This window comes from Triturus cristatus, chromosome 12 (genome assembly GCF_964204655.1).
Source record: "Triturus cristatus chromosome 12, aTriCri1.1, whole genome shotgun sequence".
Classification (NCBI taxonomy): domain Eukaryota; kingdom Metazoa; phylum Chordata; class Amphibia; order Caudata; family Salamandridae; genus Triturus; species Triturus cristatus.
The window spans coordinates 429,121,028-429,133,800 of NC_140595.1; the positions used below are offsets into that span (position 1 = coordinate 429,121,028).

The 12,773-nt window shown below is 44.5% G+C and overlaps 1 protein-coding gene across 1 annotated transcript in view; it reads right to left on the minus strand.

Annotated features, from left to right (window-relative positions):
* GAN (gigaxonin) overlaps positions 1-12,773 on the minus strand; it is a 290,872-nt gene that overhangs the window by 189,804 nt on the left and 88,295 nt on the right. The window lies entirely within an intron of this gene.

Consider the following 12,773-nt stretch of genomic DNA (forward strand, 5'->3'; position numbering starts at 1 on the left):
TTTTTTTTTTTTTTTTTAACAACGTGTAGCTTTTGGATTTCATATCCTTCCACATCACTTGACCACTCTTGCCAGGCGGGAGGGTGCTTTTAAAACAGGGTTCGAGGATGTAGCTAATATGAAGTACACATGTTGTTCATACAACTCAAACCTAGCTGATAACATTTTTTTTTACGATTTTTAACAAAAGTACTGCACACGAGCAGAGGTTTTCATTAACGTACAGAAGAATAACACGCTAATCTGCTTAGCAATGCAGAAGACCAAATGAATTATGTTACTTCCGTTTTTGTTTGAATTGGGAGGGCCTAGGCACCGGTCAGTAAACAATGGAGAACGTACATAACTCTGACTTGATGGTATCCAGGATTAGAGAAAATATAATTTTACTACAGCTCTGCCTCTGACACATACAAAAAAATAGTTCGATAAAACAGTGCACTCTAGTCTGAAGTCATTGATAGATCCTCAGTATACGAAAAACAGAGCGAACATTTAAAAACTACACTGTTCTCTCATCTTGGACAAAGCTGTCCTTAGTCACAACACAGAAGCTAAACAGCTAACCATGTGACTCACTGTGATCTATTGCAGAATATCCAGTCAGCAGCAAATAACTCGCCACTTGTCTCATTCGCCACCTAGCCGCTGCATTTGTGCCATTTAATTCCACTTTGCTATCAGCATGTAAACACTGAACTCTCAGCCCAGAAGGCCGCAGAATACAGTATATTTATAACACTTCTTCGGGGTGATCATGGTAATATTTTTGTTGGGGGAACAGTGTGGAATTTTTTGAAAACATTTATAGGCTTCTTTAGCTGAACGCCATTCACATGGACATCTTTGGTAAATAAAATATATTGCACCAAACATCCTGAAGGTGTCAATCATTCGCGAACACTATCTAATGTTTTTTAAAATTATTTCATAATAAATTGCAAGGGGCAAGAGATGTTGTAGCTTTGCTGTTGAGTTCATGGCATTGCTTCCTTTATCCCCTTTGCGGCTGATGCTTTTGCCGCCCCTATGCAGAGTTCTGTGTTTGATGTTTGGGGCACTTTGAGAGCAAATCTCCACCCATTCATTAAAATCTTTATTACGGCCACCAAAGTAGCCTCTAATTAAAAGAGCATTAGGTTTCTACTGGTAAGCACATTTTAAAAGGAAGCATATATTAACAGTTCGACGGAGAATCCAACCATTGCATGTATTAAAATGCCACCACCGAGCTTCGAGTGCCCGCTTCCTAATGATGGGGATTAAGTACTGTTTACAAAATTCATAATAAAATTTTGAAAAAATGCGAAATGTAACAGACTCTGAGGTGATAATTCGAGACATGGGCCCACCATAATTTTAGAATGGTCAAACTGTCCATATGGAAACCCAAATGCCACCTCACAAAGCCCAAATGAAAGCGCGCGAGTAGTATTCTGTCCCATGAGGAGTCTGTCCACGCTAAATACGGTGCCATGCCAGGTGTGTTTGGCGTAGCAATGTATTACCCGACAGTAGGTTTCGATGACTCACTCTCCTCACTGAGATTGTGCCGTTTATTTTTATACAAGGTTTTAACGCAGGCCTTAATTTTGGACAACCTCTTCAGAAATGAACTCTCTGCCAAAGTGACGATGTTCTTTCTGGGTATATAAACAAGCATTTACAATGCAATGGTCTAGGCAACATTCTAGGTAGAACTATTGGTATTGCTCATTTTTTTATGATTTTTGTATCCCTAAATAAATGGCATTGTCATTTCTCTTGGCATTAGTTTTTTTTTTTACATATGTGATACCTATTGCATTAGCAGAGAGAGAGTGAGGTAGTGAGATAGAGATTGGGGTATTGAAATAGAGAGTGAGGTAGTGAGAGAGTGAGGTAGAGAGTGAGGTAGTGAAAGAGTGAGTTAGTGAGTGAGGTATTTTCTGACGTAGTGAGATAGAAACAGTGAGTGATGTTGTGAGATAGAGAAAGATTGAGGTAGTGAAAGAGAGTGAGGTAGTGAAAGAGAGTGAGGTAGTGAGGGATGATGTGAGGTATTAAGATAGAAACAGAGTGATGTAGTGAGTAGTGAGATAGAGTGAGGTAGTGAAAGAGAAAGTGAGTTAGTGAGATAGAAAGAGTGAGGTAGTGAGATAGAGAGTGATTGAGGTAGTGAGTGAGAGAGTGAAGTTGTGAGGTTGTGAGCTTCTAATTCTGAACTCTGCAGCTTATTAATTTTCGGTCAATGCATATACGCTGTTCTCTTAAACCTACTCTGCACATTTCTTTGAAACCTCGCTGGTTTAAGGTCGTTCTGTGTAACACAATACATTCGTAACATAAATTAAGCAGTGTGTCCTACATGAAGGAGCCGCAACTACGCCGCAGGTAAGATTGCTAAATGTCAGAAGCTGCACAGCTGCCTCATTGTTGTCATACAAATGTCAAGACATAATAGGAACTGATAAACAATACAGACACAATCACGCGGTGCCTTGCTGAGTTTAGTGACAGGTTCTCTCTCTTGGTGGCCATCTTCGATTGTAGTTGTATTAGAGCAATAAGAGTACAATAGTTACGCAATTAAATGTTTACATGAACGATTGGTAGATGAAAATATGAAAAAGATTTAGCTGTAAATTACAATGCAAGCTGAAATTATTGTTCTCACTATTTTTTTTAAAATATATTTAATACGCAACCTTGCCAGATTTGCGTCGCATATAATTATTCCCCGAGACCTACTGACAAAGCATTCATTTATAATTTTGCGGTCTACGTCTAGCTCTCATCTTACTTGCGACGTTCAACACTAAGATTTTCAGGTATTTTCTCTAAAATAAAACCATATACTTTATATTCATTTCAAAATTCGAATTACCGTCACTGTGTTAGAGCTCTTTCTAAAATTGTGCAATTTTGAATGCAGAATTTCTCTCTACAAATTGCATTGACTGCATCGATCTCTGTCGTAATAAACGAAAAGTAGCAACACACTAATGTGTCTGTGATGTCGTGGTGTTATATGGCTACAGCGAGTTGTGTGTGGAATACTGTGGTTGTGTGCTTCACTGACGTGTGTGGTGCTACGCTCCTTCGGTAGTGTGCACGAAGGGCTGTTTGGGCTGCCCACTTTCAGTATGTGTGTGGGGGGAAAGCGGTGGGCTGGGGCGTGGAGGAAAGATTGACACGTATTTCAGCCTCTGTCACTCGCCTCAGCCTGTGTCTGGTAAAAGGAAAGAACAGCGCGCATGCTGATTGGAAGGTACACAGTACACATGTAGCTAGCATGTCACGAGTCAATAAAGCGATCACTCAGGCGAGCCCTTGAAAGTACAGTCCAGCAGGGCAGAAGGCTATTGTAGGAAATCTCACAGCTACGGGGCTGCGGTGAGTCAAACGGCGGCCTCAGAATTACACCGTTGTAGTGAGGGAGGCGGACTATGATCTTTTGGGAGCGGGGATCTTTCATTTATAGTAGGAGTCTTTTGGGTTTTCTAACTTATGAATTCCTCTCTTCAGAGACTGGCCCGCCTCTCTGGTCTTCTACAGCGGTTAGTTTGCAAAAGGAGTAGGGGACGTGCCCTCACTCCCTAGCAGTACACTACCCAGCAAACGGTGCTATTTCTGACGGATGAATAAAAAAACACACACACAATCCAGCTAAGTTTCCTCATCAGCTGGACTTCGAGAAGGACTGACTAAAGAAGGCACGTGCACACTAAGTTTCATCGTTTGTGCAACAGTAACATTGAAAAAGTGACAACCCACACACTTTTGTCATACACTGTATGTGTCTTCATCCGGGCACTCAGCAGCTTGGCCTGCCATGCTTGGCAGCCGCTTTTAGCGTGTTCAGCTTTGGAAGGCAGGCAGAGAGCCAGGGCCCAGAGTGGTACAGGGGAGCCATCGAGGCGGCAGGCTTGTTTTTTCTGTGTGCTCTTATCTGGCACGAGGGCAGACCTTGTCGCGCAATCATTTTCATAGTAATAAGGCCTTGCACGCAGCCTTGAAAACAACGAGCATAACGGAAGGAAACTCTGTCCAAGCCGACACTGCGTCTCTGGCGTCACCTTTCTGCCAGCACGACTTGCGCAACGTTAAATACACAACGTAGGTGTTCGTCAAGGTCTAACTCACGACTTTCCAAGGGCTGGACAAACAAACACTGAGCTATCTCTTTAGTTTCAGTTATTTCAACAATTTAAATAATAAAAAAACGGACACCTTAGGATCCTATGCGGCTCGGTCAGGGGGGACGAGACCAGAGCAGCTGCCAACACGGGAGCCAAGAGCAGGGGGAGAGGACGCCATGAACACCGCCGCCTTTCTCCGAGGTGAAGCAGAAATGCCTCGGATAAAGGCAGCGGCGTTTCCGGATTCGGGGGCGTGTTTTTCTGTTCTCTCCTCTTGCCATTGGCTGGAGGAGATAATTAGAAAAGTAGCAAAAAACACGCCCCCGAATCCGAAAAGGACGGGGCCTGTTCGGAGAGACGAACCTCTTCGCCAATGGCTGGCCAGCATTCAAGAGGCCAGCCAATGGAGAAGAGGGGAGAAGAGGGGCGGGTTCAAGCCCCTCTTCTCCAAGTCATTAAATCTCGGAGCGAGACTGCGCAAGCGCAGCCTTCGAGCCGAGACCTAAAAAGTTGCGGGTTCCCCCAGATCCGTCTGGGCAGATTTGACATAACTAATCCAGGAAAAATGCAAACCCCGCTCACAAGATGAACAGTCCTGAACGATTTCCCTGTTAAAAGCAGCGTGTGGATTGCTCTAAATTGAGCACCATAACAGAAGGGTAGCCAGGTTAATAGATCCCTCCACGTAATCCATTCCTAGATCCTGGTGCAGAATAATGGTGGAACAAGTAGGTGGGATGCCCAGGAGTCTCCTTAACACTCTGTTTTGTACACCCTGGATTGTTTTCGGATTAATATAGCCCCAGGTGCCTGATCCACAAGTTAAAATAGGTAGACACTTTCTCCTATACATTTCCAGTAAAGGGGCCACAGGTTTTTTCCCCAATACGTCTGGACAGGTTATAAACATACTCCGAGCCTAAACAATTATGGTGGACTTAAGCTACACAAAGACCCCAATTCCCCTTTGCATCAAAAACAATGGCCAGGTAGGAGAAGTCCTGGGTGAGAGCCCCGGTGTGACCTTGTAGCTTAATCCCCCGCATCCTGGTCATTTTTAGATTGCACATCATTATAAAGGTTTTCGAGCAATTAGTAGCAGACGAAGGGAGAACATAAAAGTAACAAATTCATGGAACACACAATTTAGGCCATTGGGGGTTCTTGACAACATAACAGCATCGTCCACATATAAAAGGACGTGAAGCTTTTTGCTGTCAATGGAAGGAGCATCGGAGATTTTAGCAGACAGAGAGGTGCCTAGACCATTTATGTACAACAGAAACAGGTGGGGGATAGGACGCTTCACTGGTATACCCCTTGCCCTAGCCTGAATCAGTCAGTCCTCTCTCCTGAGGGGCCAAACCAAACGGGCAGAGAAGTAAAAATGAAGGGCAGTCAGAAAGTGAACTAGACCACCATCCACCCTCATGTCAGTCAGTATTTCCCCAGAGTTTAGACCTCATCACGCTGTTGAAGGCGCAGGACAGGTTCATAAAGGCCAGGCAGATGGAGCCCTGCTTAATAATGGTGTATTTACTAATCAGCAGGTGTAAATTTAAACATTCCTCCATCATTGCTCCATCAAAGGTACTTTAGGATACTGGTACAATGGCTCTCAGACTTTCCGCTGGCACACACCTCCTAGACCATTACGCTCTTCTGGAGCAATGAATGTCGAAGTACCCAAGTTCAAACTAGCCCGATGGGGTGGCACAGGTATTGAGACCTGTACGAGACTGTGAAACTCTCTTCCATTAGAACTAAAGCATTCCCAATCCCTCTAACATTTTAGGAAAGCACTGAAAATGTGGCTCTTCTACCATAAAGGTCCACACTTGTACCTAGTCCGCCTTCCTGATCCTCCCTTGCAGCGCCAAGACACCTACGGGTACACGGGCGCTATACATAACCCCCTTAACATAACATGCCTAGTCCATACTGCGCCTCCGACAGAATGCCGGCCTCCCAAACTCAGTCCAAAAGGCGTGCCCAGCAAATCTGAATACCTTTTTTCCACTAAAACGTATCCAGGCCAGATTTGAGTCTTTTGTCGCACATTTTGATGAATCTAATGGTACCCCGGGTTTGTGGATTTACCTGGATGGAAAGCAGAAATTAGCCAAAATAGTGTTTTTTTAGTAGGACAAAGGGCTGTGCCAGCAAATATACATCGAATTTCCAAAAATGGCACCAATAATAGATTTGAAGTGCTAAGATCACAATCTTTGCAGCTTTCAGAAACAAGCAGAGTTGTAAAAGAAAATATTTTTTTAACCAGTGTTTTTGCCTTTTTCTTGCAGGGTGTTCTTTTCTCGTCTTTTCTGAAATTTTAACCTTCTTGCAGGTTGTGGGGGAAATAGGTGCAAAACCCATAGGTAAACCGAGAATGCTATAATTTTCTGTAATCTAGAAAAAATTCCAGATTCATCAAAGGGTCTTTTGTGTAAATCGCTCATTCATTTCCAAAAGAAACTCGTCGTTGAAATAAAGAAAATGACAACAAGTAGAATTAAATAGCAATTGGTGACCTTTTCATCTGTAATTGTTAGCTCTGATGGAAGATTTAAAAAATAACATACAGTTACGTCTGTCGGACCCTTCAGGTTGCAGGGATATTATCGCATTTGTTGGTTGTCCAAAAACACACAATACCCAGAGCCACCAGCCGAGCTGCAACTTGCAATGATTTTTCATAGTGTACTGCCCAAGCAGTATTTCATATGGTAAAACTTAATGAATGAAAAATGAATATGAAGGAAACCTATGTATTTTTTAAATGTGCACAAGATATTGAGTTTAGGAATAGTGCATATTTGTACACCTCTGAAATTGGGGTCACTCATTCAACAATATGAGTCAGAGGGAATTTTGCAAAATGTGTTCTTTATAGCACATTGGCTTCCATTTGGAAGGTAAAAAAATTTAGAGAAATCCAATTGGTAGTAACAAATGTTGTACTATTCTGTGCTCCCACACTTCTCCCGATAAAAACAGTACCACACGTGTGTGGCTAAGCCTAGTGCCCTTGACTCAAAAATCCCCAGAACACAGAGGGGTGACATCACATTTCTGGCATGAAAAATTACCCTTTTTGGCAATGTGGGTTGCTGTGGATTTTTAAGCCCGGGCTCAGCCCCAACCCAGAACAAGCATTTGCAATGCAATAGGTCTAGCTTTTGACAATGCAAATAATGCCTTTTATTTTTGTTCGTTTTTGAAACATAAATATAAGGCATTGTCATTTACAATGCCAATAGCTTAAACTCGCGTAAATGCGAGATCTATTGCATTGCAAATGCTTGTTTTGACCGGTTGCTGCTATGTCAGCCCGGTGACGCTAGGACACTTCCCTCCCTGCTCGCCCTTTAACCTGCCAGTGACTGCAGAGGCGCTCGCACAGATGCGGCAGCGGGGCACGTACCCCACCGAGAACCCATAGATGAGCTGTGTGTGGATCAGACATTCAAGACGTGCCCACCCATTCAAGAGTGCCCACTGAGGCAGAAACACTGCACCTAAAATGCACCCGGCCGGATTCGGAAATTGTATTGGGGGAGGGGGGCGCCTGCCATGTACATTTCTGCCAGTCCAGTTATCTTACTGTTTACTATTCAATCTTCACTAATAATTTACCTTGGTAGCCAGGTAGCCGCCTTTTTTAATGTAAACAATTCAGTTTTAATATGGACTGTTTTACCTTGTGTCCTGTTCCCGCCTATCATTTGTTTAATTAAAAGCTGACGTATTGTCCTTGGCTCGCGGTGCTGCAGTAGCGAGTTTGATTCTGATATTGCAAATTTCAGATGTTCTAAATAGTGCTTTAATCTTGGGACTCGGCATGTTTGTAAGCGCTGACAATGTGTGCTCAAGGAGGGTGAGAAGAGGATAAACAGGAGAGATCTGTGGAGGATCAAACAGCGTGTGAAGTAAGGGGAGGCCTGGATTTCAGCCGTATCGCTAGCTTGCAACCTCGCACTTCAGACACGGGACCTAACTTGTCCGCGCTGCTTTCTGCAAAATAATCGAATTCAGTTTGAGGTTTGTATCAGGCGTCTAAAGACCCTCCGACCTCGGTGCGCTTACAGAGAAAAAAGGACAGGGAAATAAAATACACGAGTAAAGACTTCAATGACCTCTTAATGTTTATGTATCGGCGGCATGTCATCTAACAGCCCGGTAGAGCCTGCTACCACAAAACTGTTTTGCTCGATGCGAAAATTGCAAGGGCTAAAGCGCCGCACTGCCTCAAAGGCAAAGCGGCATCAGATCTAAGATCGCCACCAATGGGATGTTTGGCGTAATTAAGTAAAATCGGCATAAGAAGCCAGGCCAAACCAAATAGTAAACAAGCGTTGGCCGCGCGCGAGCGGCCGGAGACGCAAAATGTGGTGGGGGAGGAGTTGTGCGTGCGCGTGCGTCACCGCGATCGCTCTGAAAGCGAAAGTGATCGCGATGACGCACACGAGTTTTCAAAGTGCTGCTGGCTGCGCGCGTGCACGATCGCGTGAACCCAAGCGTTAGGCCAGCCAGCAGCACTTTGAAAATCCCACATACAAAATGTCTCTTCGAGCCAGAGCAAGCGCTGGGGCTCAGCGAGACCTAAAAACGTACTAAACCCCCACATTTCAGATAACTAGAGACCATGGTGAATCCAGGGTGGTGAGATTGCATCCCAACACGTTTTTTACCAAAATGCCCAGCAAAACTCAACCTTTGTCAATAATTACGGACTTCTGTCACATTTCTGTGAATCTGCAGAGAACCACAAAATTCCTACCACCGAACGCTCCCACACTTCGGATAAAAGCAATACCCCACTTGAATGTCTGGGCCTACTGCCAGCAATAGGAAAATATCAAACCAGGAACCATGCAAGAGTATTCCGGGTTTGATCCGTTCTTGTCGCGTGCGTTAACCCAAATGGTGCAGCCATTCAGCATGGCAAGTGAGAGGAAATTTGCATTTACCCTCACTCTCGGGCCATATGTATGCAAATTTCTTCTCATTTGCTGTGGGTATGGGGTTGCTCTAGGGCCCAGGTGGACAGAAAGATTGTTGGGGCTTTAGAAGTGATGTGATAGGGGCAGATTTATGGTAAACTCCAGTTGGCAATCATGGACGGCAAGAAGTGTTGTGTGCAGCGCTTGTTTCGGGGTGGAAGGGGAGGAGAGGGAGAGTTAGAACTTGCCCAGTGGGCCAATCCCTTCCCAAACAGTAAATTAAATAATTCCCTGGTGGCCTAGTGGGCTTTCTGCCCCATCTGCAGGGGGAGGCTTGGAGGGTGGGGGGGTTGTGGAAGGGAGGGGTTGGAGAGAGAGCAAATCACTGCATACATGCCCTATCTTCAACAGATAGGAGAAACACTGTTTTGCTCAGAGGTGGGGGGGGGGGGGATGGGAGGAGGAGAATGGTCCAAAGCTGGGGGGGGGTCGCTCCCCTCCAAACAGTGAATACAAATATTTCCTAGTGGTTTAGTGGCCTTTTTCCCCCAGCCTTTAAATGTCTCCTCAAAATCCTTTGTGAAAATGCAGCAACTTGAACAGAATTAAGTCAACTGCTTCATACATTGTTCTTAATCATGAAAAATATAAGTTCCACTTTTTTTTATTTCAAGTATGTAACATTTACTTGAGTTACGTTATTTCAACACAATTTTTAGGTCTCACCTGAGACCGCGCATTCGCTGTCGCTTGTGAGATATTCTGTTAGCTTAAAGTGGGCTTTGAGCCCAACCATTGCTTACCATTTGTTGCTTCATCTTCCTCACCACTCTTATTTGATTGCTTCTGATTTGTTAACGTGGGTGGGCTTCACATCCTCTTCTAGTGTTTGATGCTCCCTGAAGTATGGGCCGCGCCTGCTTAGGAAGGAGGAAGCCCTCGTCTATCCGGACTTCGCGACTTAGAGAAGCCTATGATTTTTTTGTCTGAATTGAAATTGGAAATTCTCATAACTCCAGCAGTGGATGATCACATGTTGGGGATACAATTGTCTGAAAATAATTACTGCGGATGAAGTACTCTAGACAGGTGCCATGTAAACACTAAAAACAGTCCAACTAGTGGCCAGCTAAAAGACTCTGCCACTTCACTTAAGATCTGCATTGGGATAGATAGTTGTGAACAAGCAGAATATCAGCACAGCGTGGATATGTGTAGCATGTCTACAATTTGAATGACTTGCCGTACATAACTATATCAGACAGGCAATCTCCTGTTTTGCAGAAATAATATTTCTACATTTTTAAGCTATACCCCTGCCACTCGCATTTATTTTGTTGTACTAGTGGTCCTGAAGAAGGTGGTCCAAAAAGGATAATACCCAGCGAAACTTGAGTCGACCTGGATGTGAGATACCTGACCCACAACACTGTCACGGAGGCTGTATTGTTGGGGTCTCCTTGATGACCATAATACTGTATGCGATCTTGGGAGGGATGATAAGGTTTGTTGAATAAATGAGTATGTATGTTGGTGTGAGAGGCCAGTATGCAAGTAAGGTAAATTCGTAGGGCTCATACATATATATGTGTATCGGAAAGAAGCAGCTAGCATTGTCCATGTTAAAAAAATCGGTCTGTGCTGAATTGTTTAAAAAAAATGAAATTGTCGACCATTCATATAAAAGAAATGTGGAAAGAAATTATAGAGATAGTGAATGTTTTTACATTCTTCATATAAATATTGTGTCCCTGAGACTTCAGAACAGCTCAGTTTTAAGCCCTTGCAGATCTTCCTCAAGCAGAAGACACAGCAAACAGCAAAGTCCTTTTCCCTTTCCTTCGAATAAAGTAGCCACTGCAGACCAACCCCAGACAGCAAACAGCACAGGGGCAGTATTACTCCTCAGCTTCTCCGGCTCTTCTCCTTGGCAAAGGTTCCTCTTAATTACCAGAAGTGATCTAAAAGTCTGGGGTCTGGGCCCCAATATTTATACTACAAAATCCTTTGTCCTCTGGTGGCAGAGAAGCCCTGTGCTCAGTGAAAACCAGTTCTGTCCTCTCTGGTGCAGCTTCTTGGCAGGAAGTGGAGACAGAATTGTGGAAGGCAGACCAGGCCCATTCAGGTGAAAGTAAATCTTCTCCCCCTACTCTAAATGCAGCCCAGGTCAATTCAGCCCAGCCCCGACTCATCCAGACTCTCTGGAGCCACTGCACATCCCCAGCCCCTGTCACTCCAAAGCCAGACACTCAATACACATCCTAGATGGCTAAGCAAGAAAATCCTACTTTCTAAAAGTGGTATTTTCAAACACAGAAATCACCCTCACTAAAAGATGTATTTTAACATTCGGAGTTCAGGCATACTAAACTTTATTTTTCTACCTTGTTCCCAGGGGTAGTTATGCTTATAAGATGTTATAAGCAAACTCCGCATTCTATCCTATGGGAATAGTTAGCCGTGCAATAGTGAAAAACAAAATTGGCAGTAGTTCACTATCAGGACATGCCACACACACAAGGGCATGTCCTACATTTCTCATACACTGCACCCTGCCCACAGGGGTACCTTGGGCCTACCTTAGGGGTAACTAACATGTAAGAAAAGGAAGGGTAAGGCCTGGCAAGTGGGAGCACTTGCCAAGTCAACATGGCAGTACTAGGCTGCACACAGGCACTGCAATGGCAGGGCTGAGTTACATCTACAGACTGCTTATGTGGGTGGCACAACCAGCGCTGCAGGCCCACTAGCAGCATTTGATTTACAGGCCTTGGGCACACGCAGTGCACTGTACTAGGGACTGACTAGTAAATCAAATAAGCAAAAGAAACAATTGCTGGACGGAATGCTGGACAATGCAAACATTCACCCCCAGTCACAAGGATCTGGGTTCAATCCATCATTCTTTTGCTCACTACACCAACCCAGTTTGGACCCAGCCATATGCAAATCAGTCTTGACAATGTTCCTTGTGGAAACAGTCCAGCCCGAACTGCCAAGACAGGTCCTCCCTGGACCAGAAACAAGAATCCTGGGACTGGTTTCAGGGAATCACCCTTCATCAGCCAGGCTGGCTTGAATCCAGTGGTGAAGTGAGCACGGGACCCACGTCTGGGCATACCCTTCCCACTTAGGATGACATATGCAAAAGAAACAATTGATGGACCGAATGCTAGACAATGCAAACATTCACCCCCAGTCCAAGGATCTGGGTTAAATCCATCATTCTTTTGCCCACTAAACCCCCCCCCCCCCCACGCCTGGCAGTTCGGGCTGGACTGTTCCCATTGGGCGCAGGGTCAAGACTGATTTGCATATGGCTGGGTCCAAACTGGAATGGCATGGTGAGCAAAACAACGATGGATTTAGGCCCAGATCTCTGTACTGGGGTGAATGTATGACATTGTTCTGCATTCTGTCCATCAATTGTTCTTTTTGCTTTAGTAAATCAAATAAGCCAATTATGGAAACACCAATCCATAACGACTATTTACTAAGGGAGCACTTGCACACTGGCACTGAACAGCAGTGACAAAGTGTCCAAAGCATCTAGACCACCAAAACGAAGTCCAACACACAGCAAAAACATAGGAGGCAAAGGCAAAAATACAGGGGGAACCCACGCCAAGGATGCCAAGTCTAACACTCTCCTTGAGTGCATGTGCTAGCAAGCGGTTTCCCTCATGGGCAGCCTGTGTCACTCACTCAT